Raw genomic sequence first — 25,372 nt, forward strand, 5'->3', positions numbered from 1 at the left:
CTTAGTAGTTATAATCATGCTTTCATTTATGAATTTCAAGAAACTTATTATTGTTGAAATATGGCAACAAGAATATTCAAATTTAATTTTTCCTTGAATTAAATTGTGAATTAAAATCGAATTTAGTCTTAACAACTACTTGGAAATAATTAATTAATTAATTTTTAATTAATTAGTTGGAGAAATTCAAGTTAGAAGTTTTTCTGAAGTCATGCAAGAGTTATCCCTTAACTTAAGGAGATAAGTTTGAGTTATATTTAAGTTGTAATTAGATAACTCAATTTACTGAGTTAAGTCCATTTAAATTAGTTCCAAACTGTTTTAGGAACTAATAGTGAGTTAACAGTCAGTTGATGCATTAATGCACTCAACTAGTGCTACTCTAGTTAACTGAAGATTCCCTCATCAGAAACTCATGCATATCTATTCTGAGAAAGACCCAGTTGAGATAAATGTTCAAGGACAATGTACTATTAGTTGCATGTATTTTCTCATGGAGAAACTCATGCATGCAGTCAAGGATTTAATCCTTGAGGATTGCGCAGTTTTGGAGGAGATCATCCACTTGGTTGAAGGAGAATCATCCACAAGGAACAACACAATGAAATAGGAGCTTGGAGGGAAGAGAGGAAGGCTAGAGAGAAGCCAAGATTTCCTGTGAGCATCTGTGAGGATTGTACTGAGAGATGGCTAGCTATGAGAGCTATGGCTTTGTATAATTCCTATGTATTTCCACTATGTATGATAATACAATAGTCTAGGGTTTTTAGCTGAGGCTTTCCCCAAAGTATTTTCATGTGTATTGTGCCATTGATTCTTCTTCTTCTAGTTATATTATTTAGCTCGACCTTTAAGCTTCCACAATTGATAGTAGAAGTAGGTTATATTATTCTGCTTTGATTTATATTGCATTATTGGGTTAACCTACATAGATTTTCTACATGGTATCAGAGTTGTGAACAATATACTGAGAAGAGAATTCAAATTTTGAAGTTCGGGGTTGCAAGTGCAAATCGAATTCATATCATACTTCAAGGTTGGCCAATGGCATTCTATGACTTGAGACTTGAGTATGCCTTGGAAGGTAGCTCAAATTACATAGCATGGAAAGATAGAATGGAGGTTGTATTAAAAGACAATGGCTTCAAGGAATTCATTGATCAAGAAATCCCAAAGCCAGCTTCAACTAATGCACAAGTTTGGTTGAGTGGAAGAAGTGTGTGGCGAAGGTGAGACGGATCATACTTGAGGGAGTTCGAGACCATATTGTCTCAAGTCTCCATGGGAAGGATACTCCATTTTCAATGTGGAAGACATTGAAGGACCTATACCAGAACAATAGCGACCAAAGGAAATTGGTGCTCAAGGATAAGCTCTGAAGAATCAAAATGGAGAAGGGCGATACTATTTCCACATATCTGAACAAGCTCACCACCTGTAGAGATGAGCTTGGCAGTGTGGGAATAACTACTACCGATGATGATATGGTGAGCCTCGCTCTCCTTGGCCTTCCAAAGAGTTGGAATAGCTACCAGGACTCTGTGAATGGAAGGGAGAAACTATCAGATTGGGAACAACTGTGGTCAGATCTTATGCGAGGAGATTAGGAGGAGCACACAAGATGGTTCTTCATCCAAGAATTATGATGAAGAAAGTTTGGCCTTAGCAAGTAAGGCAAGGAAATGTAAGGGGAAGGCTTCCCATTTCAAATTGAATCCTTCTCATGAAGGGAAGAAGGATGACATGTCTAAAGTAAGATGCTTTAATTGTCACAAGATGGGACAATATGCAACTAATTGCCCATCGAAGAAGTCTAAGAAGGGATCCTCGGAAGGATTAGAAGGTGAGGCATTAGCCTCTCAATTCGAAATGGACTTTACCCTCATTGCATGCATGGTGTCATCGATGATGGGTTGTGTCTGGTATCTTGACAGTGGAGCCTCATTCCACATGACCGGTGATAAAAATTTATTTAGTGCCTTGGAGGAGAAAGACCTCACGATGTGCATAGAGATGGGTGACGAAGAAAGGTATAGTGTTTCAGGAGTGGTCACAGTTGCTTTTCAGAGGGAGCATGGAGCTCCTCTCACCTTGACAGATGTGATGTATGTGCTTAGACTGAAGAAGAACTTGGTATCTGTCGCGATGTTGGAGGACAAAGGCTACAGTGTTGTATTCAGTAAAGGAAAGGCATTCCTAAGACACATAGCCATGGGTTAGACCAAGAGGATAGGGATTCGGGTGAAGAATCACTATAAACTAGAGGTAGATGATTGTTCAACATTGAGTACAAAAGCAGAATTGGTGCAAAGCCAAGACATTGGCGAGTTGTGGCACAGGCGATTGGGCCATTTGCATCATGGGGCTTTGAAGATAATGCAGAAAATATCTACAAGACTTCCCAAGGGTAAACTTGAGCAAGTTGACACATGCAAAGGTTGTACCTTGGGAAAGTACACCAAGTCTTCCTTTCATGATCAAGACAGTCAAGCAGAGGCTATCTTACAGCGAGTTCATACTGATTTGTGTGGACCATTCTCAACGACATCCACAACGAAGCAAAGGTATTATGTGATTTTCATTAATGACTATTCTTGTAAATGCTGGATTTATTTCATGCAGAAGAAGGACCAAACTTTGACAAAGTTTTGTGAGTTCAAAGCTTTGGTCGAGAAAGAGTCAAGGATGAAGATCAAGGCCTTAAGAAGAGACAACGGTGAGAATATGTCTCTCAAGAGTTTAAGGACTTCTGTGCAGTGGAAGGAATTAAACAAGATTTGATGGCACCTCATAACCCACAGTAAAATGGGGTGGCCGAGAGGAAGAACATAACTATTGTAGGGGCAACACGGGCAATGTTGCATGACCAAGGCCTACCACTTCACTTGTGGGCTGAGGCATGCAACACAATAGTGTATTTGCATAATAGAAGCCCACATAGCATACTTGGGATGAAGACACCAGAGGAAGATTTCTCCGGTAAGAGACTAGATGTGGGTCACTTCAGGATCTTTGGCTCATCAGTATATTGCCATGTGACAAAGGATGCATGGAATAAGCTTGAGCCGACAATTGAGTTTGGGGTATTTGTGGGGTACACTGATACACCTCACAACTATTGGGTGTACTTGCCTACCAGTCGGAGGACAGTGGTTCGCAGAGATATCAAGTTTGATGATCAAAAGGTCATGTGAGTTTCCCTTGAGAGGGAGCTCCAACTACAGGCTATGGAGGAACTGTTGGTTCCTAAGGAGGAGGAGCCTTAGACTGATGTGGAGTAGCCTCATGCAGAGGTTCTAGGAGTGGAGACATCCACTCAAGCAGAGTCTTCCAGAGATGGACGGAAGTGCACAAGAGAAACTGATAGATTGCTAGAGGATGCAAGAGAGAATGTGGGAGCACCATCTTCTTAGCGCAAACAAAGGAGGTCACCTGAGAGGCACACTAGATACATGGCCCTTGCTGGGGAATGTGTTGAGCCCGAGCCATCTTCCTTTGAGGAAGTAGTGCAGCAGCCGATTTGGGTTGATGCTATGGTGGAGGAGTATGACTCCATAGTTCGTAATAGTGTTTTGGACGTGGTTTTGAGACTGGAGAACAAGTCAATTGTGAGTTCCCATTGGATTTACAAGGTAAAGCAAGTTGTTGATGGTAGTGTGGAGAAGCATCAGGCAAGATTTGTTTCCCATGGCTTTTCACAAGTCGAGGGGATTGACTATGATGAGACTTTTTCTCCTGTAGCAAGGTACTCATCTATCAGATCTATGTTGGCACTATCAACACAGATGGGTTGGAAGATCCATCAGATGGATGTGAAGATTGTATTCCTCAATGGCCAGATTGAGGAAGAGGTGTACATAGAGCAGCCGGAAGGTTTTGAAACCTTCGATCGTGAGTCGCATGTGTGATGACTCAAGAGAGTGCTGTACGGGCTAAAGCAAGCACCTCATGCTTGGTACACTAGGATAGACAACTACTTCATCGGGTTGGGCTTCACAAAGAGTGAAGCGGATGCGAACCTGTACAAAATCGTGGTGAAAGGTAAGTTATTGATCACCGTACTTTACGTTGATGATCTCATAATGACTGGTGATGATTAGTTGATCGTGTCATGCAAGGAGGACCTTGCAAGAGAGTTTGAGATGAAAGACATGGGTCTCATGCATTACTTCCTTGGCATGGAAGTGTGGCAGAAGGATGGGGAATTGTTTGTGTCTCAGGGCACATATGCCAATGAGATACTTAGGAGATTCCACATGGAGAAGTGCAAGCCCATGCAGACTCCTCTAGCAGGTAACTGGAGGAATGAGGTTGCTACTTCAAGAGAAGTGGTAGAGGCTACTGTGTACAGGCAGCTTGTGGGTTCATTGATGTACTTAGTGAATGCATGACCAAATTTGTGTTATGCAGTGAACCAGCTAAGGCAAGCGATGGTTCAACCTACCAAGATGTTTTGGAAGGCAGAAAAGCATGTATTGAGATACCCAGAGGCACATCTCAGTATGAATTATGGTACTGACGGATAGAGGGAGTGAAGCTACAAGGCTTCACTGATGCAAATTGGGCAGGGAGTCCATCAGATCAGAAGAGCACATCAGGAGGGATTTTCAACCTTGGGTCTATTATCACCCCAAGAAACTCTCCTAGGTTGTATATTAGAGATGCTCGGGAACATTACAAACTCAACAAAAAATGTTGGTAAAATGTTGGATGAATGAAAGAAATGCTATATATTCAAGCCAGATAACCACTTATATTGTGCTTGAACCTAGACATGGGTGAACACCCCCAGACTACAAGGCTTTTAACCACCAATTACTCATAGTTTTAAAGAAAATGTGATGATGGAGAAGACTGACCACACCAGCAGATGCACAGGACCTTGTGATGGCTGACTACAACCAGTTAAAAGGTATGTAAATCTATTTCCTAATACATAGACAGGATGACAACTCTCTGGCATTAAAACAATAGAAACCTGCATACAAATTCAATGATACATGCTAAATCCTAACACAGACATGGGATGACAGCCCCTCTAATGTTAAGCATTAACAACACATGAATAAATGCAAAACAAGCATAGCCTAGAACAAGAAGAAGAAGTGGACAGTGATCATTTAATAGCAAAAGAAGCTTGCATTAGCTGAAAATGAAGACCAGACGCTGCAAGTATCACAACAGTTACAATCTCCAGAAGTTGAACCTTACAGCAAAATAACACTCATCAACCTCGTTACATTGTTTTTCTGGGTATATATGGAGGTTGAATACAAAATTGCTCTGCATAACTCATGTGTGGAGGGGTCATAACTAACCACCAACTGCATTTACAATCAGATATGGGTCTCTGATACAATTTGATTTTTTTTTAATGAACAAAATGGCTCTCTCTGTACTTTGATATCCTTCCTTAACAGGTGAAAAATGATTTGAATGCATTTCCATAACTGCTAAATGGTTGAACTACTCGAGGGTGTCCTTTCTGTCCTTCGACCATTCTATCTTTAAATGCAGTTGGTTGCAGATTAAATGCGCTGAGTATTTAATCATGAGCTCCTTTTTTCTTCAGGTGCACATGACTGCTATAAACGTGAAAATTACATTGGAAACTGGCGGGATGCGATGAAAGACACAGAGGCAGATTAAACAGTGGAACAAATCCCAGCCGTCGGATGATAAAAATCAATGGCAGAGATTGTGCGGGAGGAGCTATTGGGAGATGACAGAGAAGATGCAATGAGAGCCGTCGAATCATGTGAATGAACGGTGGAGATTCGATCTAAGATGCTATTGGGTGGGTAGGCAAAAAGGAGGATCATGGGCCGTCGGATCATGATTAGGGAGATCCGATGACTGACGGGCGGCAAAGTTGAACACGTGTTAATGGGTAGGGATCTGTACCGAAAGGGAGGTAAGCGGTTTCCCCATACTGCTCTTTGGAATGGTGGTTTACGTACAGGTGGGTGCGATCCAGTTAAATTGTGACATGTGGCAGGTGGGAAATCACTTCCCCGTAGGTTATCGGCCATGCAAGTTCACGGAGCGGGGGAAGCGTCAATCAATGGATCTCCATGGGATGATCGGACGGTCACGTTTAAAGGCACGTGCTCCTGGGTTGATGTGATAGGTAACGGTCTCGGCGGGTAATGATTTTAATTATATGCGTGGTTATAAGGGTTAGGACTATAGTGCCAGGGTAAAACAAATAATAGGTTTATATGGGGTTTAATAGAAGTTAAACAGAAATGCCCAAAAGCCGTTTTAAAGGTTTATCGGGGGTTTATAGGTTAACGGGGTTTAAAGGGTTATCGGGGTTTAAAGGGAAATAAGAGGAATTTGAGGGAAAGGAGGAAATGGAGGTAGCGGGGAAAACAGGGAGAGACAATGATAAGAATTATAAACCATCTCTGAGCCAGCAACCAAGGACCAAACTTATTACTTCTCCTAAAAAATCAGCAGCATATAGCAAAGCTAACACTGGCTCCTTCTGGGGATGAGAGCCTCCTGGTGAGGTCTCAAGAACATGCAGACCAATGCCTTTCCAGCTGAAAACTAATTAATCAAAATTGCTAGTGTTCCAATGGGCATGGAGTCTACTTTGCCTGCAAAAATTGATAAAAACAAAATATTTACTGCCTTTAAGGCCAAAGACCTTAAACCACTTAAAATTTCAAAAACCGCCCATTAACTGGGCCATCAAAAACTCTCTCCTCCCATACTTTTCAGTATGAAGGTGTTGTTCCCTTGAACCTGTGAAATAATGAAAGGCCCTATCCAGAAAGCATCAAATTTCCCATGATTGCCTTTATTCTCCTTCAGTGCATCCCATTTCAAAACCAAGTCACCAATCTGAAAATTATTTGTTTTCACCTTCTTGTCAAAGGCTTCCTTGATCCTTTTCTGATGTTCTGTAGCTTTTTCAACCATCTGTTCTCTAATCTGATGTATTTCTGCTAGATCAGTGATCCTCTTTGCCATGTCTTCTTCCTCATCTTACTCTTCTTGAAGGAATTTTTCCACAGGGAGAGTTAGCTGAATTGGAAATATGGCCTCAGTGCCATATACCAACTTGAAAGGAGAATTGCCTGTGGATTTTTTAATGGTCACTATGTCAGCCCACAGTGCATACTTGAGCTTTGAATCCCAATTCTTTTTATTGTCCTCTAACAGTTTTTTAATTATCTTGATCAAAATTTTATTAGAGGATTCTGCTAGACCATTTCCTTGAGGATAATATGAGGTGGAATGAATAAGTTTAATCCCCATTAAATCACACATTTCCACCAATTCCTTTGCCCTGAAAGCTGCTGCATTATCTGTTAGTAATTTATGTGGATAACCAAATCTGCTGAAGATATTCTCTGTCAAAAACTTCATGACCACATTGTGATCAGCCTTCCTTGTAGGGACTACTTCAATCCACTTTGTGAAATAATCAATGGCTACTAATATCCATCTATGTTGTCCACTGGAATGTGGATTGATTTCTCCAATGAAATCCAAGCCCCACTGCTGAAAAGGTCCTTTTGCAATTATTGGTTTTAGGGGTAGGGATTTCAACTGTTGTTTTCCTTCAAATCATTGGCACCTGTCACAAGATTTAACAAAAGAAAATACATCAGAAAATAAAGTGGGCCAATAGTACCCAGCTCTGAGAATTTTATGGGCTGTAGTCTTCCAATAATGGTGCCCTCCACACATGCTGTTATGAAACTACTGCATAAATTCTTTTGACTGTTCTTTGTCCAAACACCTCAAAAATATTCCAGATGGATCCCTTCAGTAGAGCAGATTTTCATTGATTCAATACTTTGCTGCCTTAAGTTTCAAAGTTCTAGCTTTAATTTGAGTAAGTTCTGAAGGGATTTCTAGCTTCAACAAGAAATTAATTATTGCAGCATACCAATCACAAGAAGCTAGATTCTCGACCACTAACTGCTTCCTTTGTTTTTCAGCTGTTTCCTCCTTTTCATTTGTCTAACCATTTTCTGCATTTGTGCTCAGGAAATCAATATCTAAAGACCTGCAATTCTCTTCAGCCAATAACTTGGCAAGCCCCTGACCTCTAACTAGCTTGGTGGGCTTCAGCTCTATATTAAATTCTATCATTTTTTCAATCCATTTCGCCCTTCTTCCATCAACATCAGGTTGTGTTAAGACATCTTTTATTGTAGCAGAGGGTACATATGCAACTATTTCGGAATGAAGGATATAAATCTAAAAGCTTTCAAGGATTTGATAAGAGCATATTCCTGTTTTTCAATAATATCATACCTCAGTTTAGCATCCTTCAAATTCTTGCTGAAAAATGCTATTGGATGTTCTGAACCTTTTTCATCTGCCTGCAATAAAACAGCTGCAATGGTGTCTTCAGAGGCAAAGAAAATATGTGGAACTCCTTGCTATAATCAGGACTTGTTAAAGTGGGAGCCTCCACAATAACTTTTTTTATAAACTCAAATGATTCTCTTGCTGCATCAATCCATCTTACCTCTGATCCTTTCTTCAACATGGAGGTCACATGCTTAACCAATTCTGCAAAATTTGGAATAAACCTCCTGACAAAATTAATTTTGCCCAAAAAGGACTGGATATCCTTCTTTGATCTCGGGACAGACAAAGTCTGTATTGCCTTTACTCTTTCTGGATCAATTCGAACACCTGCAGCAGACACAATATGTCCTAACAGCTTGCCTTCATCTAAAGCAAATTGAGATTTCTTGGGATTGACTGAAATTCCAAACCTTCTGCACTTCAGGAACACCTTTTTCAAATGTTGTAAATGATATTGATGGCTGCTGGAGTAAACTATTATATCATCAAGGTAGATAAGCACAAATTTGTCCTTCTCTCCCATAAATGCTATATCCATAGCTCTCTGAAAGGTGGCTCCAACATTCATCAATCCAAATGGCATTTTGGCATACATAAAAGTGCCCCAAGGAGTGGTAAATGCAGTCTTTTCTTGATCATCTGGGTGAACAACAATCTGATTGAAGCCTGAAAAACCATCCAAGAAAGACATCACTTTAGCTCCTGAGACCTTTTGCAGCAAATGTTCCATCTTTGGCAGAGGATAGTTGTCTTTCTTTGAGCATTTGTTCAAATTTATGAAATCAACACACAGTCTGATTTCACCACTTTTCTTCCGCACCACCACCAAATTGGCTACCCATTTTGAATACCTGAGAGGGACAATAATCTTGGCAGCCAACAACTTTTTAATTTCTTTTTCAATCAGAGGAAGAAGCATAGGATTTATCGGTCTCAACTTCTGTTTGAAAGGAATGGTGTCCTTTTCCAGAGGGATTTTATGTTGAATTATATTCTTATCATAAGTTTTCAGGTCACTATATTCCCAGGCAAACACATCAACAAATTGCCCCATCAAATTGCAGTATTCATCACTTTGATCAGCAGACAAATGAGTGGACAAATTCACATACCTAGGCTAACCTGGACTTCCTATATCATGCTTACAGTCTGCAGATTGGTCTTCCTTTTGGGCAACTTTGTAAGGCACATCATTCTGGTTAAATAGTCTTTCAAGAGGAATTAGACCCTTAGGGATATGATTACTAGGAAGTTGGACAATGCTGTCTTTACCAATTTTATTTCTAAGCTAGGATTGGGGTTTTTCTAACAAGACATCATTTTCTTGGTCAATTTGCATCTCAGAAAATTCATCAGTGACTTGCAAGAACCTATTTAACTCATCATCATCATCAAAAACTTTCCAATGATGGACATTATTAGGCAAGGATGGTCTGTATTTCACTTGGACTTCATAAACTAGTCTGGGAGGCATGGAAGGTATAAATAGACTAGCAGACACATCAAGGGAATCAACAAGTTGATTTTGGGCTCTAGGAAAATATGAAATACAGAAATAATCAAAACAATATCTGATTCTCCATACCTCATCTCTGTATGCTTTCAGCCTTGGGTGCTTTGCTTGAAATGTTTTATTTACTTGCTATATAATTAAATCATCATCTCCAAATACCTTTGTATTCTTGATTTCTCTGTCTTTTGCTGCATTAAGGCCCAACAACAGTGCTTCATATTCTGCTATATTGTTTGTCACTTGAAAAACCAGCTTAAAAGACAACTGAATGCTTTCTTTCTTTGGAGAAACTAGCACCACCCCTGCTCCTGCAGTCTCCCTGGAACATGCTCCATCAAAACACAATTCCCAAACCTAACCCCCTTGCTCTTCCTCGACCTGAACTGTTGGTTTCCTGAGCTGCATTGAGGCCTTATGAGATTCTTCTATTTGGAGAATACATGCTCCAAAATCAGTGTCCACTGCATATATGGGATGATTGGTAGGATTCTTCTCATCACTGATGATGTATGCCAACTGTGCTTCTCTGTACAATCTCCTACTTTCCCCTCCAAAAACTAGGACATTTGCATAAGATAGATCATTTTGTAGTGTCCCACCTAGTCTCTTAATCCATCCTCTGGACAACAGCATGCCAAATTTAGGAGGGACATCCGCTACCATGATATCCATCATCATACTCTTCATGGGAAGCTGAGTTAAGTTAATGGCCAGATCTTTAATCAATCCAAGACATTTCACCTTCCTTGAATCAAAAGAAAATAAATCATGGTAGGGTCTAGTGATATCAAGGCCTAACTCTTCCATGGAAGCTTTAGGCATTAAATTTTGGTTGGCCCATGTGTCTAGCAGGCAATTGTGGAGGATTTTATCATGAATGGTCAAGGAGACATAAAAATATGGGGAATTATTATCAGCAAGCTCAATCATGGGGCTAAGCATAATGGCAGGCTTGTCATCTTGCAAATTGATAGAGTCAGTGGAGGTTTGCCTGGTTTCTAGTTCAAGGGCTTCAAGGATAGGCTTTCTAAATACTTCATTCTTCACCAACTCTACCAGAGGCACAACTATTTTCAATTTCTGAATTTCTAACTCAAAGTTAAAAGAAGAAGATGATTTATCAAAACTTTTTACCTCTTGAACTGGAGCTTTGAGGATGACTGCATCAGCTGCTAGTCTTCTCGGTCTGGTATTCTGCGATTCTGTTTGGACAACAACTCTTTGGGCAGGGTTCTCCTTAGATTTTTTTGCATTTGATCTTAGGTTATATCTTTACTGCTGTTCAGCTTGTAGGGCATCTTCTCTATCCCATTCCTGACTACCTTGTTCTTGCAGTAATGATTGTTCATACTCAGCCAATGTAAAAAATGCAACACTGCCTTTATCTTCCATGCAGTGAATTTCATCCTCATTTTCTTCAAATTGTTCCTCCTCCATGACTACATTTTGGAAGGGAGCTTTAATTTTCTGATCTTATTTTGAATCTTCACCCCTCTGCATTATTTTTAATTTCTCATTGGCTCTTCTGAATGGATTGGGGTTTCTTGGAGCAAATGTGTTTTGTTGCCTTGTTTTCCCTGAGTTCTGTTCAACTTTTAGCTTAGAAATTTCAGCAACCAATGACTCTATCATCTTGGTCATTTTATCCAATTTTGGCTCTGAAGATGATGCAGAAGAAGTAGAAGCCTGACCTCTCTGCCTCCTTCTGTCAGCTTGACCTTTTAGTTTCTCTGCAGCCATGATATTAGATTCTACTTCTAAGGCTACATCCTGCATGTCTGCCAGCGTAGCACATCTCCTTTCTCTCAATAACAGGTAGAAATCAGAGTCAAAAGAATTAGCATAAGTGAGTTTGGCCAAGGTAGGAGTAGGATTTACCTCAGCTGGTATCTTACTATACATTCGGTTGAATCTTTTATTAAAATCAGGCAAAGATTCACCATTTTCCCTCTTCAGATTACCAAACTTAGTATGATAATACAAGACGTCTTTTTTATCTCCCCATTGTTTCAAAAATGCATCATCTAATGCTTCAATATCAGTTATAGATCTTTGGGGTAATTCTCTAAACCACTTCCTAGCCTCTCCAACAAGGCTCTGGACAAAAACTCTCATCCACACATCATTTTCACTTATATCTAAATTATCAACATAACTGTAAAAAGCTTCAAGGTGTTCTTCTGCTGTTACTCCCTCTGTAGCAGTGAATTTATGCATATATTTTTGATATTCTCCCATAGGAAAAGGATTTAAAGGCACATGCAATACCAATGGTCCATATCTGGTAGCTACAATTCTTTCTATCCTAGTAGGTGCTTGTTGTCCTGCCATGATTGGAATATTTGGAATAATACTAGCAAATTGAATGGTAGGGAGTAATGTGATGGATGGCAGAGATAAAGGGACGTTTTGGACTAAATGGGAAGCTTTCTTTGGACTGAGATTCAAAGGGGAACCAATTGCACAAGGGGCTGAACTAATCTCTGAAGAAATTTCCTTAATAACAATGTTGTTTTCTAAATCTTCAAACTGTAAATCTTCAGCAACAACTTTATCTTTTAGAGATGCATGAGAATTTTTAGGCTTACCTAATCTTGATGCCCCTTTCTGTGATGATTTATTTGATTTAACAGTCCTCTAAGGTTCAGGCACTGGTTCAGCTGGTAATTTCTGAGGATTTCTTCGAGTATGTCTCACAAACTGATCTAGAACTTCAATGTGGAGTCACCAAAGGATGGTCTTCCTCCAATGGAGTTGCCAGATAGATGATTACAACCAAAAACTGTGTTCAAACCTTGTCTATCATCAAAGCATGAAGTTGTTTCATTCTCCCAGGGAAGTTGAGCTTCAATTCTCCTCTCCTCGGCAATGGTGCCAATTAATGTTATCACCCCAAAAAACTCTCCTAGGTTGTATATCAGAGATGCTCGGGAACATTACAAAATCAACAAAAAATGTTGGTAAAATGTTGGATGAATGAAAGAAATGCTGCATATTCAAGCCAGATAACCACTTCTACTGTGCTTGAACCCAGACATGGGTGAACACCCCCAGACTACAAGGCTTTTAACCACCAATTACTCACAGTTTTAAAGAAAATGTGATGATGGAGAATACTAACCACACCAGCAGATGCACATGACCTTGTGATGGCCGACTGTAACCAGTTAAAAGGTCTGTAAATCTATTTCCTAATACACAGACGGGATGACAGCTCTCTCGCATTAAAACAATAAAAGCCTACATACAAATTCAATGATACATGCTAAATCTTAACACAGAGGTGGGATGACAGCCCCTCTAATGCTAAGCATTAACATCGCATGAATAAATGCAAAATAGGCACAACCTGGAACAAGAAGAAGAAGTGGACAGTGAGCAATTAACAACAAAAGAAGCTTGCATTAGCTGAAAATGAAGACCAAACACTGCAGGTATCACAACAGTTACAATCTCCAGAAGTTTAGCCTTACAATAAAATAACACTCATCAACCTGATTAAATCGTTTTTCTGGGTATATAGGGAGGTTGAATACAAAATTTATCTGCATAACTCATGCGTCGAGGGGTCATAACTAACCACCAACCGCATTTACAATAAGATATGGGTCTCTGATACAGTTTAATTGTTTTTAATGAACAAAACGGCTCTCTTTGTACTTTGATGTCCTTCCTAAATAGGTGAAATATGATTTGAATGCATTTCCATAACTGCTAAATGGTTGAACTGCTCAAGGGTGTCCTTTCTGTCCTTCGGCCATTCTGTCTTTAAATGCAGTTGGTTGCAGATTAAATGCGCTAATTATTTAACCATGAGCTCCTTTTTTCTTCAGGTGCACATGACTGATATAAACGTGAAAATTACATTGGAAACTGGTGGGAGGCGATGAAAGACACAAAGGAAGATTAAACAGTGGAACAAATCCCAACCGTCGGATGATAAAAATCAACGGCAAAGATTGTGCAGGAGGAACTATTGGGAGATAATAGAGAAGATGTAATGAGAGCCGTCGGATCATGTGAATGAACAGTGGAGATTCGATCTGAGAGGCTATCGGGCGGGTAGGTGAAAAGGAGGATTGTGGGCCATCGGATCATGATCAGGGAGATTCGACGGCTGATGGGCAGAAGAGTTGAACACGCGTTAACGGGCGGGGAGCTATAATGAAAGGGCGGTAAGCGGTTTCCCTTCACTGCTCTTCGGGAATGGCGGTTTATGTATAGGTGGGTGCGATCCAGTTAAATTGCAACATGTGGCAGGTGGGAAACCGCTTCCCCATAGGTTATCAGCCGTGCAGGTTCACGGAGCAGGGGAAGCGTCAATCAATGGATCTCCGCGGGATGATCAGACAGTCACAGTAAAAGGCACATGCTCCTAGGTTGATGTGATAGGTAACGGTCTCAGCGGGTAATGATTTTAATTATATGCATGGTTATAAGGGTTAGGACTATAGTGCTGGGGTAAAATGAATAATAGGTTTATATGGGGTTTAATAGAATTTAAACAAAAATGCCCAAAAGCCATTTTAAAGGTTTATCGGGGGTTTATAGGTTAACGAGGTTTAAAGGGTTATCGGGGTTTAAAGGGAAATAAGAGGAATTTGAGGGAAAGGAGGAAATGGAGGTAGCAGGGAAAATAGGGAGAGACAATGATAAGCATTATAAACCATCTCTGAGCCAGCAACCAAGGACCAAACTTATTACTTCTCCTGAAAAATCAGCAGCATATAGCAGAGCTAACAGGGTCAACGACAGTTTCTTGGTACAGTAGGAAATAGAGGTTGTTTGCACTCAGCTCGACAGAGGCAGAATACATGGCTACAAGTCAGGCAGCATGTGAGGCCATCTGGATGCGGAAAAACCTAGTTGGTTTGTTTGATCAGAGGATGGATCCAACTGTGATCTATTGTGATAATCAGAGTTGTATCAAACTCTCTGAGAATCCAGTATTTCATGATAGTTCCAAGCACATCTACATCTAGTATCATCATCTCAGAGACTGTGTAGCGAGGAGGATCATGTTGCTGCAATATATTTCGACAGAGGAGCAAGATGTTGACATTTTGACAAAGGCATTGTCAAAATGTAAAATCGAGTTCCATAGAGATAGGATCGGGTGGCAAATAATCCCTTTCTTGTTGAGAGGGGGTGTTGAAATATGGCAAAAAGAATATTCCAATTTAATTTGTCCTTGAATTAAATTTTGAATTAAAATCGAATTTAGTCTTTTTTTTCCAAAGAAAAAATCAAACTTTTTATAACAAAAATAAAAAGTTACATAGTATATGCTTAAGCATTCATTTTTCTGTATGATTTGAAAATCATAGAGCTCCACAGGATGTGACTATCAGTCTTGTTCAAAAACATGAAGGTAAAGATAAACCACTGCGCTGAAGCATGGACCTCCTCATATCGAGGAAAACAACCCCTATCCCCAGCTCAAAATAGACAGTATATATCAGTTTAAAACAAAGTCTGCAAGTCTCCATGAAGGAAAAAATGTTGCTTCCACTTCCCGGGTCTCCTCATTGAGGAAAACAACCCAAACAAGAAGGAAAACAAACCCATCAAACGTCTGAAAAAGTTAAAAAAAAAATATAAGAAACAGTGACATGTGAGATAATCATCATAAAATCAGCTGTAAACAAAAAATTCAGGCTGTGCTAAAAGCCTGAAGAGTCCATAGTAAAGACTGGCTATGAATATGGTGGCTGATCCGACACACAGATCTCTCCCTGGTCCTCGTCTGCTATTCTCCAACTACCCATATCTTGTTGCATACCCTCTTTAGAAAGCTTGTCTGCTGCATCATTGCGCTCCCTGTAGATGTGGCAAAGAGAAAAAACATTAAAGGAGTACTTTAACTATTTTTCCTCTTCTAATAAAGGTAATAAGATATAATTTTGGCATCTGATTTGCCCATTGAACCATTTTATAACATTCAGTGAGTCCCCGAAGATCTGAACCGTGAAGATGTTCCTGTGAATTAGCCAACATAGAAGCAGTTTAAGGGCAGACAACTCCGCGAAGTTATTTGTACCAGTTCCTAAGCCCACTGAGGCTTTAAGGCACCTGTTTTGGTTTATGTGTATTACCAGCCCGGCTCTTGCTCTGTTGTTTTGGGAGGCCCCATCGAAATATGCCCACGGTATGCCTTCCTTGATTTGTTCCTCAATAGCTTGTCTAGGCACATTCTCTGTATCAGGCTCAGGGATATTGGTGTATATTGAAGTACATTGAATTGCAATAGCCTCATGAGGGATGTGCATATCCAAAAATATGCTCCTGTTCCCAGCTATCCAGATGCCCCATGCAATGATGAGGGGTAAATTCCGCAAGTTCCCTTCCGGATAGAGCTGCCAACTTTTTTTCCAAACATCTGAGAAGGATTCCCCTTCCCAAACAACATTCTTTTGGATAAGCTTCCCAACCTCCAACCACACCCTTCTAACAACCGGGCTTTCTATAAATAGATGCTTTATTGTTTCAGAATCATTTTTGCACAGCGAGCATTTCCCCGGTCCTGACTTTTATCTGGCTTGTAGAATGTCCCATGTTGGAACCTTCCGCCTAAGGATGCACCAAAAGAAAATTCTATCTTTTGTAGGGCTTTTCAGCTTCCACAAGTGCTTGGCCCACCATTCTGGATTCCCCCATCCTTTCTTCGACATAAGGAATTTATATCCATCTTTTGGAGAATAGGATTTGTACTCTGCATGAGCCCACACTAGCTGGTCCGGTCTGTCTCTCAGTCTCACATTCGACCTGGAGAGCTCTTGAGTAAAAACCTTCCATTCGTCCCACCATTGGGGCATCAGATCCAATTCCTCCCCTGATAGCCATGCTTGTCCCCAAATAGTGGAATGACCTTGTTTCTCGATCTGGTTGAGACAATAAACACCTTTAGAGCCGAGTTTCCTAATAAGGTTCAGGGATAGTGCAAAATTTCCATTGCAGCCTACCCAGGGATCTTTCCCTATCCAAAGGTTCTCCCCGTTCCTAACCTGCCAAGACAAACCTTGCTCAATGATCTTGAAAGCGTCTATGGTAGCCTTCCAAACAATAGATACATTCCCTTTTTTCTTAATTGGGTTTCTTATCCAATCTTCTAATGGGACAGGGTCAATATATTTCCTTTTTACCACCATCGTCCACAGGTTTTCAATCTTAATTATCCTCCATCCTAATTTAGCTGCTAATGAAGGCCCGAAAGCTGTGAGATCTTTTATTCCCCATCCTCCCCATTCCTTTGGCCTTGCCACCTTCTCCCATGCTACCCAAGGTAGGACCGATTCCTCCATAGATCCTGACGAGAGAAATCTGCTACATATCCTTATTATTTTCTCTAGAATGCCTTTCGGAACCCATGTCAAAGCTTCCCAATAAACCGGGATTGTTATAAGTATAGATTTGTTAAGGGTCATCCTTCCGGCCCTTGAAAGCCACTTGAAACTAAAATGTGTAATTTCCTTTGGTTCACTTCCATTCCTGTGGCTTTCATAAAAAGATCTAAAATCCTCTTGAGTTCCTTAATTTCATTTATATTCCTATTACAGAAGAGTAAAATGTCATCTACAAATAATAGATGAGATATAAACAGATTTATCGCCACTTCTAGACCTCTTATAGCTCCATCCCTTTTTGCCTTCTGCACTAATTGGCTCAGACCTTCAACAACTAGAAGAAAGAGCAGAGGTGAAAGAGGGCATCCCTATCTCAAACCTTGTTGCCCTCTGAAAAAAGAAGAAGCATCTCCATTTATCAATACCACGAAACTAACACTTGTAATACATCCCACGATCCAGTTGATAAATTCGACTTTGAATCCCAGATGAGTTAGTAACATATGGATATAGATCCAACTTATTCTATCATAAGCTTTGGATAAATCTATTTTAATGACTGCCCCTTTCCTCTTCTTCTGTTTGACACTATGGATTGTTTCTTGAGCAACCTCGATTGTTTCCAGGAAAACTAGTGTCTATTTGATCTGCTAGTCCCACTAAGATGGGTAGCTATCCTAGAAACAAACAATCAAAGAAATTCGAGATTTCCTTTAAGTGTAATAGATAAGAGTGAAGAAAAGAGGACCAACCTGGATCTTCCGCTTGGATCCTTGCTTGATTTCTCTCTCCCTTGATAGAATTTTCCACTCCTCTCCTACTTGTCCCACTTTAAAGAGTACCTGTAGAGTCAAAGTAACAAAAAACCATCAAAGCATCTCTATCTAAAACATCATAAACAATGCAGAATCAGAAACACATTGACCATACAGTTGAATTCATAAACAATAAGATTCACAAACACATGATTATAGGGAGGAAAACTCAAAGAACTTTAGTAATAGTAGAAGAGAGGGTTACAACCCAGCTGTCTGATCCAGCATCATACTCCTAGCATAGAAGCCCTCTTCACCTCATGAAAAGCAAGATCACCCAACAATACAATGTCTCTTCTCATAGATAAACCAACAACACTTCCTTACAAATTACAAAATTCCAGCCTCTATATCTCTCAGATGAGGGATCCATTTATAGATGTCTTGCAAGGGTGTGAGTCAACTCTGGGTTTTTGATTAGTGTCATTCCACTGATAGTTCTTGGTTCCACTTAGAGATTTCATTGATCTCTTACTCATCCCTGGGTGAATTCAGAGAGGTAAGTGTCATATGAGAAGTTTCTGGAAGATTCCATGATCATCCACTTAGCAAACTGTCTCTGCCATTTGTCTATTCTTGCTCATCTCACCCCACAGAAGGCTCTTTCAGTATGCGTTGCACCTAGCTAGTGTAGCAGCCAGTATGCATCGCACCTTGACCATAGAGCAGTTAGTATGGTTCAGTTTTGGTTAGTTCTGAGTGGTTTTTCAGGTGGAACTTCTGGGAAATGATGTAATTAGTTGACCATGATCCTTTAGGATATGAAACAACACTTTTAGGGGTTAAAGAGCCCTCGGTTTATGGACATATGAGTTTGGGGTTTTCGTGCCCAAATATGTCTATAACAATTGCCCCATAAAGCATGAGGTCATAAATCTTTTGATGTCGGGTGAAATGCTTTATCATGAGGATTCAAGGTATTTGAATTGGAAGGTGACCTGTGTAAAATACAATACAATACATAATCATCATATTATTTTCATGATCTAGCTAAGGCGGGAATTCCCATGCTTAGCTTTATAAATTCATTTTCATGTACATAAGACAGAAAATCGTCCGCTATTGCAGACTAGTGATTCTTCACATGAAGAGTCATCTTCCTTGGCTTAGATGACTATCTGTTCAGCTTCTGTGTACAATTGATGTCTTTATTTTCCTGAATATATCACAGCCCGGATGGATGAAACTAGATCCGGGGTCTTCAAACTCGTTCACTCTTTACCCGATGTACAAGTCGATCCATGTGAAAAGATGTTCTGAAGTCGAACATGGAAAGACATTGCCTGATTACCAGCTGATAATGTAAGCTGTTAACAGGCGTGAGAGGAATCACCGATAATGATAATTATCCTCAAGTTACTACAATGCAATTCATGTGGTGTGAATATATGATCTGATGTCAAACACCACGCAAAATCTTTTGGTCGAAGGCCATTGATGTAAACCTGTCGTCGGAAGTGAGAAACTTGCCATTGAGGAATGTAAGCTTCAAAGTACTGAAAGGGTTGTTTCTAAGTCAACTTCTTGGATAATGAGCTGATGTCGACAAGAAGTGACTTGCCGTAGGAGGGCCTTAATGTATCCCACATTTATGACATGAAATAGAACAAACGATCTTCTGGAGGTGGAAATGATCTGGTGATATAAGGTTCAGGAATGGCGGTCATGAAAAATGAAGGGTGAAGGTATTACAGTGGATGAGGTGTTTGCTGGATGGTGAATTCTCTGAATGACTTCTCTTGAACATGTCGACAACACTGAGATGGATTGGTAGCGTTAACCCCAAAAGATGGATGGTATAGAGGACCAATGGTGATATGACCGGTGAATGGAATAACCCAACCTGAATAAATCATGGTGATGGAGTGAAAGTGTCATGTTCAAGAGCGGCCTGCTATTAATAAAATTCTTCAAGTTTTCTTCCCTTTTTCCCTAGTCATTGCTGACCAGTACCTCTTTATTTTTGTCAAGATTGAGGAGGATAACATATGCTTGTTCTATAATTTTCCCTTCGGGCAAACCTGTCGCTATGTTTTAGCGAGCCTAGCGTTAGTGAGACTCGTTCTTGTCCGGGTGGACAAGTTTGTCGCTATTGTTTTAACGAGTTTAATGACAAAGATAACTCGGTCCTTTTCATGTTTAGAGAGTTTGAAAAGGGATGAAAAGGAAACTCCAACAGTCCTTTTTTGTAGCATAATCCCTTAAGTCCGAAAAAGTATAAAATAATACGAAAGAGATGACTTTTCAATTGCTTTAGCGAGCCGAAAAAGACAAGTGCTCGATCTTTTTGTTTGATAATCCCTTAGGTCCAAAAAGATTAAAATATATAGGAGGGATGGCACTTCTCCTTACTTTAACAAGCTAGAAAGGCCAATAGCTCGACAATATTTTTATATTTAACGAGTCTAAAAAGAGTTTAAAAGAGACTCGTTTTTGAGGAACGAGTGGTGTTTTTGGGTAGCAACTGGTTCCAGGTAAGTTTGCAAATTCTCAAAACATGGCAGTGTAAAGAGAGTGGCTGATAGAACCACTCGTCATAGCTGTTCCTCAAAAGGGTAAACAATCAAGTGGAAGAGTATGATCGGCCAAAAGAATGGAGGTGATGGTAAGAACACAACCAAGGCTCAAAATGCTGATAGTAGGGTAGTCACAAAGGTTATTTACCGAGGGTGGACTCATTTTTAATGAGCTTGAATCGGAAGAAACTATGCTCAGTGGCGGGTTTATTTTTTAACGAGCTTGAACCTTGTGGAAACATTTCTCATGATTTTGGTCAAAGATATTCAGTTCACCATTTAACACGTTAGATTCTTTCATCGGTCGTTCAACCTGCTCAATTGCTCCATCAAATTGATTAGAAATACACATATATATGCCTGAAAAATGAATTAAGAACTAACATTTTACTTGAAGTACATGAATAGTAACATAAAAAGTAGTTTTACCTCTCATTTTTACCATTTCATTTCAAATTTCGGACTTTGTAGCTCTGGAGTGGTTTTCCCCCTCAAATTTCATTAGTTGATTTCCAGAGATCTGGTGGACTATTCTCCGTGCCATCAGGACCAGTTAGGAGCTAACCCTGAGCTCTTCATTTTCATTCCATCTTTTTCTGATTTTGAGCAAATTTTCCTTTCCTTTTGAGCCCCTGGGGTTTGAAGAATTTTTTCTCCCATCATCGCACCAGCCCTATATCGAAAGGTGTGATGCATACTAAGCTGTACACTAGCTAGTTAGTATGCATCTCACCTAGTTCAAAGGCAGGGTGTGATGGGCGCAGAAGGGAAACTTTACACAGTAATTTTTCATGAAATTTTTGCCTGTTTTTGCTCAAATTTGGATCATAATTCATATTTTGTCTATGACTTATATATTTGTTGGATCAAGATGGTCGTTACATTGTGTGAACGTGAACATGAAGAAGAGGACATGATTGCCCTACATGATCAGGGTACTATTACTGCATTGCGAAACTGTGGTTTGCTCAAATTCTTCCGTATATCCAGCATGAGGCAAAAAATCAGTTTGTTGCAGTATTTTCTCGATGCTTGGGATCTGATCAACCAGGTATTCTAGATTAGAGGTAAATATATTCCACTGATAGTCGAGGATATCTACTTTTTGACGGGGTTATCGAGGCGTGGTGCCCCTCTTTCACTGTCGGGATCCGCCCGTGGGGGTGAATCTGTGAGAGATTATATCTGTTAGTTTTGCAGAGATGGATCTCAGCCTAGTAGAGATGGCAAGATCAATATCCAGGATGTCACTGATCGGTCTCTGAGGACCATTTTATTCACCTTTGCTAGATTGGCTGGTAGCGCGACTCTTCATTTGGAAAACAGATCTTATGTGTAGTATGCTCTGGAATGCCTGGAACCAAAGGTATTCAACTGGTGTGAGGCAGTACTTATGGTGATAAAAGAACAACTCTCCAAGGTAAAGAATGGAAGATCCAAGAACTTTGGCTATGGTTCCATTTTAATTGCTTTCACCTTAGAGAGGATTCCACTGATGCAGCCACAATACATTTCACTAGGATTGCCAGCATCGAGGGAACCCAGGATGCAGAGATGGGTTGATATCATGGCTAGACATGCTGGTCAGCCACAAATTTCTTTCTCTGATGCATTCTTTGAGTGGTTCGACTGTTAGGAGATGGTCTTCGCAGAGTATCCATACGTTGGGATGGATTTCAATGGCGACCCGGATTTGGAATTACCCGCCGGCGAGCAGTGGAGTGTCATGGGTAAATTGATTTGGCCATATATTAGTTTTATAATGTTTTTGTGTTTTTAAATGTTATCAAGACTAATTGAACCCATATGTGTGTGAAGATATTGGGCCAGTGTGACCAGCGGCACGCCAAACGGTGGCAACTGACGTTCCAGCAGGAGAGCCTGTAGGGAGGGCTATCCTTCGTGACTTGGACATAGCGGAGACCCTCGCAGTGCTGCAGGATCAGATTGAGGGTCTCATTCTTGGTATTCAGGATGTGAGGATTGACGAGTTACCTCTGAGGCTACAGCACCACACTATTGGTGTGCTGAGTCGATGGACTAGGCTTTTGCGTATGATCACATAGGCGGTGACATGTTACCACCAATACCATTAGTCTAGGATGCTTTTCTACATTGATTTTTGAGTTTCTTAGTCGCATGACCGATTTTGCCTTGTACACAAAACATTATGTGAAACTATAAACAGCTATATATTTTTTATTTTCGGAGTTTATTTTGGTTAAGTTATGTGATCTAGATGCAAGTGTTGATATGAAATGCTTTTCTTTACGAATGTTGCAAATGTATGTATAACACATAATTTGCTAATGAATCAGTTGATGTGTTTGAGTTTATGGAAATGTGCTGATATTGAATGGAATCAAACTGCCTTTCCAAAATCCCGACTCTTAGGAACATACGATAGATAGCTGGGTTCCGAACGAAGTAGATGCCCGTAAGCTATAGAATGACGAGCTGTGAATCTAGCTTGACAAAAATTCAGTGTATGCCATGTGAAATGGCATCAGATAGAAGTTCAATCAACACGCTATACTCAACGATGTTGTTCATTGATTGACTGATACATATCCCCTGAAACTCACCAACTAGCCGCTTGGAGAAAAAATGGCTCAAGCTGTAGAAGATAGGTTCTACGTATTATGACTAGCTCCGTCGGCGTACCCAACAAATGTTTCCAAAAGGTCCAACATCTACAACAAATGCAAAGTGGATTACCTAACCAAAATGACAAATTTTGACGAAAACAAAAACGTAACAAAAGCATATCTATAAAGAGATTACTACACTTGATCAAGCATAGTAATGCTTAAGATACAACCCGTTTCGGGGTTGCAACAGTGGAATCCCATCGTAATCTACCAGCTCGTAGGCTCCTTTTGCTAATACTCGCTTAACAATGTAGGGGCCCATCCATAATGATTTGAACTTACCCGTTCCCAATTTATCAGAGTCCTAATTGTAGAGCAAGACCAGGTCACCTTCTGAGAAGACATAAGGCTTGAAATTTTTGTCAAATTGTGCTCTGACACATTTCTTATGTGCTTCGTTAGCCAGCGTGGCATCACGACGGGTTTCATACAAGTGGATTAGTTCCAAGAAACGAGCCTCTTCCTCTGAAGTTTTGGGAAGTAGATTGATTGCGAGCTTGAGAGATGAGATTTCACATTGAATTGATAAGACAACTTCCAGGCCATACACCAACTGAAAAGGCATAAATCCTCTCGCATTTCTCACCGAAGTCCTATATGCCCACAGAGCTGAGTACAGGATTAAATTCCAATCCCGTTTGTGGACTCCAATCATTCTCTGCAGCATGCGCTTTAGGACTTTGTTTATTGCTTCAACCTGTCTGTTAGCCTGGATAATATGGAGTAGAACTATCGTGGGATAGTCCTAATTTGGCAGTCAATTCAACCATCATGTGACTGCAAAAATGTGATCCATGATCTGTGACTATAGCATGTGGAACACCGAATTTAGAGACTACATAATTGAAAAAGAAAAGAGTAGCCATTTCGCCACTGTTGTTTAATGTAGGCATTGCCTCGGCCCATTTTGTAAAATAGTCGACAACGACTATGATATACCCATGCATGTTATCAGGAAATCTAGTGTCTATTCAGAACTGCTAGTCCCACTAAGACAGGTAGCTATCTTAGAAACAAACAGATTAAAGTTACTTGTTTTTCCTTTATGAGAGAGAGATAAGAAAGAAGCAGAGAGTACCAACCTCAGTCTTCTGCTTGGCTCCTTGCTTGTTTCCTTTCCCCTTTGGCAGAATCTCGCCACTGCTTCCTTACTTTTCCTGCTTCAAAGAGCACCTGTAGATTCATAGCAGCATAATACCATCAAAGCATAGAGATCTTTCACTGTAAACAATATAGGATCAGATATATATTGACCATACAAATGAATATATCAACACAATATTCAGAGATGCACAAGAATATGGAGGAAAACTCAAATAGCTTTATTAGTAAAAGTAGTAGAAGAGAGGATTACAACCACTTGGTCTGACCTAGCGCCATCCTCCTAACTTGAAAGCCCTCTTCACCTCACACAAAGCAAGATCACCCAACAATGTCTTCAAAAAGAAACCAGTAGCACCTCTTTGCAAATTACCCAATTCCAACCTTTGGATCTCTGGGATTAGGGATCCATTTATAGATATTTGTAGGGGGGTGAGTCAACTTCTGGGATTCTGATTAGTGTCATCTCTTTGGTATTTCTTTGTTCCACTTGGAGATTTTAGATCTCTTACTCATCCCTGGGTGAACTCAGGGAGGCAAGTGTCAAATGAGCAGCTTCTAGAAGATTCTCAGATTCTCCACTTAGCAAACTGCTTGTGCCATTTGTCTGCTCTCGCTCATCGCACCCTACAGAAGGGATTTCTAGTATGCATCACACTTTTTGCATGTGGCAGGTGAGATGCATCGTACCCTTTGCACTAGGCAGTCTGTATGGTCTTGCTTTGACCAGTTCTGAGTAGATTTTCATGGAAAACTTCTGGGAGATGATGTAATCAGCTGACCTTGCTTCTTTAGGGTATGAAACAACACTTTTAGGGACTTAGAAGCCCTTGGTTTATGGACATATGTGATTGGGTTTGTAGTGCCCAAATATGTCTATAGCAGTTGCCCCCTAAAGCTTGAGGCCGTAAATCTTTTGATGTTGGGTGAAATGCTTTATAGTGAGGATCCGAGGTTTTTTGCACTAGAAGGTGACTTGTAATAAGATACAATACAATACATTATCTTCATAATATTTTCATGATCTAGCTGAGGCGGGCATTCCCATTCTCAGCTTGATAAATTCATTTTCATGTACATAGGACAGACAACCCTC

At 40.2% G+C, this 25,372-nt stretch overlaps 1 pseudogene across 1 annotated transcript in view; it reads right to left on the bottom strand.

The window, feature by feature from the left end:
- LOC149175271 (sucrose synthase 2-like) overlaps positions 1-17,151 on the bottom strand; it is a 44,374-nt pseudogene extending 27,223 nt beyond the window's left edge. The window contains exons 1-2 of the transcript XR_016258321.1: positions 16,490-17,151; positions 15,576-15,670 (exon numbers count right to left, since the gene is read on the bottom strand). The product of XR_016258321.1 is annotated as a sucrose synthase 2-like (transcript). The remainder of the gene's footprint in view (positions 1-15,575; positions 15,671-16,489) is intronic.
- Positions 17,152-25,372: the final 8,221 nt, after the last annotated feature.

Source organism: Pinus tabuliformis, chromosome 4_1 (assembly GCF_031772625.1).
Source record: "Pinus tabuliformis cultivar Carrire ecotype Pingquan chromosome 4_1, CPIR1, whole genome shotgun sequence".
In the NCBI taxonomy this organism is placed as follows: domain Eukaryota; kingdom Viridiplantae; phylum Streptophyta; class Pinopsida; order Pinales; family Pinaceae; genus Pinus; species Pinus tabuliformis.